This window comes from Zea mays, chromosome 10 (genome assembly GCF_902167145.1).
Source record: "Zea mays cultivar B73 chromosome 10, Zm-B73-REFERENCE-NAM-5.0, whole genome shotgun sequence".
Taxonomy (NCBI): Eukaryota; Viridiplantae; Streptophyta; class Magnoliopsida; order Poales; family Poaceae; genus Zea; species Zea mays.
The window spans coordinates 120,344,330-120,352,500 of NC_050105.1; the positions used below are offsets into that span (position 1 = coordinate 120,344,330).

The window sequence follows — 8,171 nt, forward strand, 5'->3', positions numbered from 1 at the left end:
GGTCAGTTTCAGTGGGGATTTCATGTCTTAATTCTCAAACTATTATATGTTGGAGACAGTGTGAACAAGTTTAATTTCATTCCCATGAAACTCATTTCAACTCATAAAACTTTCATCATCTCTTTCTTCGTTTATATTAGGGAAATTTGGATCCATACCATTAAAAGACCACCACTTTGGATCCATACCATTACTATCTCACTTACATGTGGGTCCACATGAGTCAATGACATGTGGGGTCCATGGTATATATCTAAAGTTTGGATCTTTTAATGGTATAGATCCAATTGTTCCTTTATATTATCGTCATGTCAGCTTATTTAGTACCATAAAACTCTTATAAAACTCCCGCTGAGACTGGCCAAGAGCACTGACAGGACCTTGAATTTCCATCCACCGTGGGAAAATAAAGAACCATGCATTAATCTCATCTATTTAAGAGGCATTGAAAAAGATATAAATTGGATCTGAGGTTTTTCCTCTCTCCCTGTGGTAGCGTCAGTTAGGGTGTGTTTGGTTTGGCTTTTGGCTTTGGCTTTTGCCCCCTAAAAGCCAAAAGCCAACCAAAGGGCTGGATCTAGGAAGCAGCTTTTTCTAAAAGCCGACTTTCTCGTAGTGCAAAACTGAAAGCACCCCTGGACCTGCTTTTAGTGGCTTTTGGATGGAACTGTGAAAACATATATCGAAGAACTTTTAACGACTTTTAGTGGTTTCCACCAAACGATTTTTAGCTTTTTAACAGCACACAGCCTACAGCAGCTTTTTCCACAGCTCACAGCCCACAGCAACTTTTTCCACAGCCACAGCCCAACCAAACAGACCCTTAGTTGTTGGGGTAGTTTATGCCTCCTAGCTAGTTGTCCTAGTGAAGTCAACGTTGACGTGTTTGCCAATGGAGTTGTAGTCATGATGGGGGTTTTGGTGGTTGTATCTCTCAAGCCGCTTGCGTCTGGCTGGCAGCCAGCATTGCTGCAGTTGTTCGGACTGCTACAACTGCAATCTATAAAGATAAAATATTGTAGAAGCCGCAGCCGGATTAAAGCCACAACAAACCGCTTGCGTCTGGTTTGGCAGAAACGTGGCACATCACCTAGTTGTATGATTCTTGGCTGGATTTTCCTCATAATCCGATTCAACTCCCAGCGTCATGGCAAGAGTAGAAGGTTTTGTTGCCCTTTTGGGAAATACTGAACTTACATCATATGACTGTCCCGTACAATGGTAAGTGATCATTAGAAACTAAGTACATAAGTTTTTTTAGAATAAAAAGAGAATCAGAAATAATTAAATCCGGAAAACCTTGACGAGGTCTTGACTCTTGTCCCTTCAATATGCTGGTGCGTACTTTACAAGTACACTGGTACAATGTCCGCATACTGCGACGACACACAAATTATTCGATAAAATGTTACTAAAACTTCAGAGTCAAATATATGTCCATTTTCATCAGAGAGCCATTGTTTTGTGCGCTAGTTCATTTTCTAGTAATCAATACAATGATTATATTTCAGATGATGATGTCAAGGAGAAACGAAGAAATATTAAGATAAGGCATATGTGTTTAAACATGTCAGTATACATACATTGATGTTCTACTAAATGAAATTCTCAGATATTGAAAAATATTATTTTTAATGTAACTGTCCTATACATGATTCAGATTCTAGGGCGATGCGGGTGGTGATCTCGTCGACCAACCAGCGGAGGAGTCCATCGTCGAGGAGGCGGTCTCGCGCCTGCTGCATCCGCTAGAGCCATCTTCTTACGCCCAACTTCAGAGATTGACGACATGGCTTGGTCGTCTTTAAAACATCGTAACTCTTTCTCGTCGACCTTACAACATTGCTCATCGCCCAACACACACATTACCCATCCATAATTGATGTTACCGCCTTCAGCACTTCTCCAACCCTCGCTTTGATGTTCGGTGACTGCAAGGCTACGACCCCATAGGAGATAACAATGTAACATTTATTGCTTTAGCTACTGCCACCGCTATGCATACTGCTAGTGTAGGATGACATACATGTGCTGGACTAGACGTGACTACAACCATGACACTTAAGCCTAGCTCTGTAGATGTAGGGCCCTATGGTATGGCGTATCATCCCCTTGCCGAGATAACATGTTGTTAAATCGGTCTGAGTGACCAAGACGGTGCCTCTCCTACCATGTTGTCAATTCATCATACTTGACAATTGTTTTAACTAAACTGCTTTCATATAAACATCAGCTTGCAGGAGCTTCCTCATATCTCATAGCTACATTTAGATTTTGAGAAGCCTATAGCTAAACCAAATAGACCCTTAGATTACCACGTGGTCAATTTCCTCATCAAGTACCTCGGCATTTTGATGTCCATCTTTGGGTTGCACAGCGTAACTCCAAGATCATCCATACATCTCGCTGCAGTCAACGTTTCTCTATGAAGAACATATTTGGTGCACATGGGAGTTTAGTGCACATATTAAATCATCATCGTCCATCTCAGATCTAACATCTCTGTTTGTTTGTTATATTTTACAAATAACACCATCCACCACGACACTCCACCATTTCAGATGATGTTCTTTTCAAAATATATAGAGCAACTAGAGATGTTAGACCTGAGATGGATGATGATAATTTAATATGTGCACTATATGTACCAAACTCTCATGTGCACTAGATATATTCTCCTATCTATGAATTCTTCCTACGATAAAAAAACGAGCCTTCTTATATATGGCACATCTAGCAAACGTCCCCTTTATGGAGAAAAAAAGCATCAACCTAGACTATGCGTGGATTAAGACATGCCATATTCTCATAGTGATTGTTCTTATTTTCTTTAAGCTCTATTTATTTCTTCTTACTGCGCCACATCTAGCATTCTCAATGTCTAAGTGTGTGATGAACTCTCAAATCTAGTAGGCATCTTCTGCTAAGACGATCATAGAAGCCAAGCAGCGCATAAAAATGGTAGAAATGAGAGGCATCAAGAAACATCTCACTAAATTCTCACTTTCTGCCGATGGACTAGCGAACTCGTCTTTTCCTAATGCTGCCATTCCTATGGCTCAAACAGATTCTTTTCTTTCTCTTTTTGTGCACTATATGTACCAAACTCTCATGTGCACTAGATATGTTCTATCTATGAATTCTTCCTACGATAAAAAAACGAGCCTTCTTATATATGGCACATCTAGCAAACGTCCCCTTTATGGAGAAAAAAGCATCAACCTAGACTATGCGTGGATTAAGACATAAGATGGATGGTGATGATTTAATATGTGCACTATATGTACCAAACTCTCATGTGCACTAGATATGTTCTATCTATGAATTCTTCCTACGATAAAAAAACGAGCCTTCTTATATATGGCACATCTAGCAAACGTCCCCTTTATGGAGAAAAAAGCATCAACCTAGACTATGCGTGGATTAAGACATGTCATATTCTCACAGTGATTGTTCTTATTTTCTTTAAACTCTATTTATTTCTTCTTACTGCGCCACATCTAGCATTCTCAATGTCTAAGTGTGTGATGAACTCTCAAATCTAGTAGGCATCTTCTGCTAAGACGATCATAGAAGCCAAGCAGCGCATAAAAATGGTAGAAATGAGAGGCATCAAGAAACATCTCACTAAATTCTCACTTTCTGCCGATGGACTAGCGAACTCGTCTTTTCCTAATACTGCCATTCCTATGGCTCAAACAGATTCTTTTCTTTCTCTTTTTGACTCTCGTCATTAGCGCCTCTGTCTAAATATGTGCATTGGGATATTATTTGAAATCAATGAAGCAAAAGGAAGAGGAAGGAGCACCTAAGAACCATAGGAATGAGAGGCATCAGGAACACGACAGTGCACATGTCCTCCGTGCGAGACGAGAAATTCAGAGCACTCGCGTTCCTTCATGTTCTCATCCCTACTGCCCTTAGGACCTCTCTTTCTTCCTCTTCCGTGCTCACAAATTCTCAATGGCGAGGAGCTCTTGCCATGGAACCACCCTCATCATCAGGTGTGCATATATATAGCGACCTTTGGAGTGCCTGGCTTTGTGAGTAATGGAAGCACGCCAAACAATAGGGTGGTGTACTGTACGGGCAATGAAGAACATATGCAACGAATCATAGTGGGGCCCTGTAAACTATAGCAATTGGTTAATGTCCTGTATGGACAATGAAGAGTTGATGCACGGAGCCCAGATGCTAAACTTCAGGCTGTGCCATATCTGATGGCACTATGGCAGACATGCATGTTGGCCAATTAAAGTGAGATTTGTTTTTGATAAGTTTTGACCTGAGTTGTTGAATTCACAAAAATGGAGTGGGGAGAAAAAGGAGCCTTCAACTTCAATTGCATTTACTTGGATTCATCAATAAAGAGAGCATGAACGATTCCAACAAAAAAAGATTTTTTTTTAAATATGTTTAAGATCTTGCTTCTTGCTTTTCCATAAAAAATGTTGTTGCCCAGACTCGTGAGTCTCGTGACGGAAATTTAAGGTACCAAAGTGAAGAAATTAAAACAGCAGGTAAAGCAAAACTTAGTACTTCCTTCGTCTTAAATAACAAATTATTTCAATTCTTTAAACAATTCAAAAGCATCTTAAATTTAACTAAATTCATACAATAAAATAATAATAATTGTGATAACAAATAAATGCTATTAGATTTTTTATTAATTATATTTTATAGTATACCTATTTGATATTATAAATCTATATATTTAAAAATAGTCAAATTAAATATAATCCTTTCTAGCCCACTTTTTTTATCTATATTTATTTAAATGATAATGAATATAGATCTACATGGAAATTACATTTATATTGCTTAATGAAAATTTAATTAATATAAAATAAATTATATTTTGGAGCAGAAAGAGTACGTATTTAGAAAAGCTAAAATGTTTTATAATTTAGAACGGAGGAGCGTTCGTTTTCCTGCAAATGTATCTAGTCCGTTCGGATGTATGCCGCGTGCACAAATGATCTTGTATAGTTTATTATATCCAAATTTTGCATTGCGGTTGCAAATTATTGTTTGTGATGTAGATGGTCTACCAAGTCATATCCAATGCTCTTGTTCTGCGTATCAATTTTTTTATTTTCTCTGTACCTTCTTTGCAGCCTTGGTAATAGGAGAAAAGGTAGTGACAAATAACATTTTTTGTCTATCTCATGAAATTTATCAGATGTGTATTCGTGTCCAAAACAATTGGTTATATAGCAGTTCTATCATTGCGTTAGTGGAATCTCAGACTCATTAAACTTTATCAACTCTCATAGGCCATCCTATTAGACTGTGTGTGGGACGGCACAACTGTTGGGCTACCGATCCATTAGGGTTAGAGTTGTGAGTCTATATATTGTATCACATCTCTTATCAATACATCAAACACTTCATAATTCTACATGGTATCAGCTAGCTAGGTTTTCTCCCAAACCCACCACAGTCGCCGGCCTCCTACCCCAACAGCCACCAGCCCTGCTCCAACGCCGTTGCCCCCAGGAGGGAACTCCCGGGGGGGGCGACCACCATCCTAGTCGTCGGCACTTCTCCCTAACTGTCGGTGCCCCTCCCCTCCCTCTGGCTCTAGAAGTTGCTGGCCCCAGCCTAGCTGCCACCCTCCTCTACCCTCCACCGGTCGCGCCCGCACCACTCCCTGCCGAGCCCGCGTCGCCGCGGGCCGGTGATAGTCGCCTAGAGGGGGGGGGTGAATAGGGCGAAACTGAAATTCTCAAAAATAATCACAACTACAAGCCGGGTTAGCGTTAGAAATATAATCGAGTCCGCAAGAGAGGGCACAAAACAAATCGCAAGCAAATAGTGAGGTGAGACACGCGGATTTGTTTTACCGAGGTTCGGTTCTCTCAAACCTACTCCCCGTTGAGGAGGCCACAAAGGCCGGGTCTCTTTCAACCCTTCCCTCTCTCAAACGGTCCCTCGGACCGAGTGAGCTTCTCTTCTCAAATCAAAGCCGGGAATAAAACTTCCCCGCAAGGGCCACCACACAATTGGTGCCTCTTGCCTTGATTACAATTGAGTGTTGATCACAAGAGCAAGTGAGAAAGAAAAGAAGCAATCCAAGCGCAAGAGCTCAAAAGAACACGGCAAATCTCTCTCTCTAATCACTAAAGCCTTTTGTGGAATTAGAGAGGATTTGATCTCTTTGGTGTGTCTAGAATTGAATGCCTAGCTCTTGTAAGTGGTTGAGAAGTGGAAAACTTGGATACAATGAATGGTAGGTGGTTGGGGTATTTATAGCCCCAACCACCAAATGTGGCCGTTGGGAGGCTGACTGCACGATGGCGCACCGGACAGTCCGGTGCACACCGGACATGTCCGGTGCTCCCGCCACGTCATCACTACCGTTGGATTCTGACCGTTGAAGCTTCTGACTTGTGGGCCCGTCTGGGTGTCCGGTGCACACCGGACAACACCTGTTCATTGTCCGGTGCGCCGGAATGGGCGCGCCTGCCTTCTGTGCGCGCAGAGCGCGCATTAAATGCCCTGCAGGTAGCCGTTGGCGCCGAGTAGCCGTTGCTCCGGGGTCGCACCGGACAGTCCGGTGCACACCGGACATGTCCGGTGAATTTTAGCGGACTAGCCGTTGGAGTTTCCCGAAGCTGGCGAGTTCCTGAGGCCGCTCTCCGTGGCGCACCGGACACTGTCCGGTGTACACCGGACAGTCCGGTGAATTATAGCGCGAGTGCCTCTGGAAATTCCCGAAGGTGGCGAGTTTGCGTTGGAGTCCTCTGGTGCACCGGACATGTCCGGTGGTGCACCGGACACTGTCCGGTGGCACATCGGACAGTCCGGTGCGCCAGACCAGAGGTGCCTTCGGTTGGCCCTTTGCTCCTTTGTTGAATCCAAAACGTGATCTTTTTATTGGCTGAGTGTGAGCCTTTTACACCTGTATAATCTATACACTTGGGCAAACTAGTTAGTCCAATTATTTGTGTTGGGCAAATCAACCACCAAAATTATTTAGGAACTAGGTGTAAGCCTAATTCCCTTTCAATCTCCCCCTTTTTGGTGATTGATGCCAACACAAACCAAAGCAAATATAGAAGTGCATAATTGAACTAGTTTGCATAATGTAAGTGTAAAGGTTGCTTGGAATTGAGCCAATATAACTACTTACAAGATATGCATGGAATGTTTCTTTCTTGTTTAACATTTTGGACCACGCTTGCACCACAAGTTTTGTTTTTGCAAACTCTTTTGGAAATCCTTTTCAAAGTTCTTTTGCAAATAGTCAAAGGTAGTGAATAAGAGTTTTGCAAAGCATTTTCAAGATTTGAAATTTTCTGCCCCTGTTTCAAATGCTTTTCCTTTGACTAAACAAAACTCCTCCTAAATGAGATTCTCCTCTTAGTGTTCAAGAGGGTTTTGATATATCATTTTGAAATACTACTTTCTCCCCCTTTTGAACACAATAGGCTACCAATTGAAAATATTCAATACTTAAGTTTGTTTAAATTTGGTGGTGGTGCGGTCCTTTTGCTTTGGGCTCATTTCTCCCCCTTTTTGGCATGAATCGCCAAAAACGGAATCATTAGAGCCCTTGAAGTGCTATCTTCCCCTTTGGTCATAAATAAATGAGTTAAGATTATACCAAAGATGAAGTCCGGTCCTTTTCTTTGATGCTCATGCTTTTCTCCCCCTGGAATGGAGAGTCTCTTGGAGCGATGGCGAAGGATGAGTTACGGAGTGGAAGCCTTTGTCTTCGCCGAAGACTCCAATTCCCTTTCAGTACACCTATGACTTGGTTTGAAATAGACTTGAAAAACACATTAGTCATAGCATATGAAAGAGACATGATCAAAGGTATATAGAAGAGCAATGTGTGCAATTTAACAAAAGAAGTTCCTAGAATCAAGAATATTGAGCTCATGCCTAAGTTTTTTAAAAGATTGTTCATCAAGAGGCTTGGTAAAGATATCGGCTAATTGATCTTTAGTATTAATGTATGAAATCTCGATATCCCCCTTTTGTTGGTGATCCCTAAGAAAATGATACCGAATGGCTATGTGCTTAGTGCGGCTATGCTCGACGGGATTGTCGGCAATTTTGATTGCACTCTCATTATCACATAGCAAAGGAACTTTGGTTAATTTGTAACCGTAGTCCCGCAGGGTTTGCCTCATCCAAAGTAATTGCGCGCAACAATGGCCTGC

General features: G+C 41.6%; 1 non-coding gene across 1 annotated transcript; it reads right to left on the minus strand.

Annotated features, from left to right (window-relative positions):
* Positions 1 to 3,807: 3,807 nt before the first annotated feature.
* Positions 3,808 to 3,925, minus strand: MIR2118a (microRNA MIR2118a). Its single transcript, NR_121108.1, has one exon. It is a non-coding gene; the product is annotated as a microRNA MIR2118a (primary transcript).
* Positions 3,926 to 8,171: the final 4,246 nt, after the last annotated feature.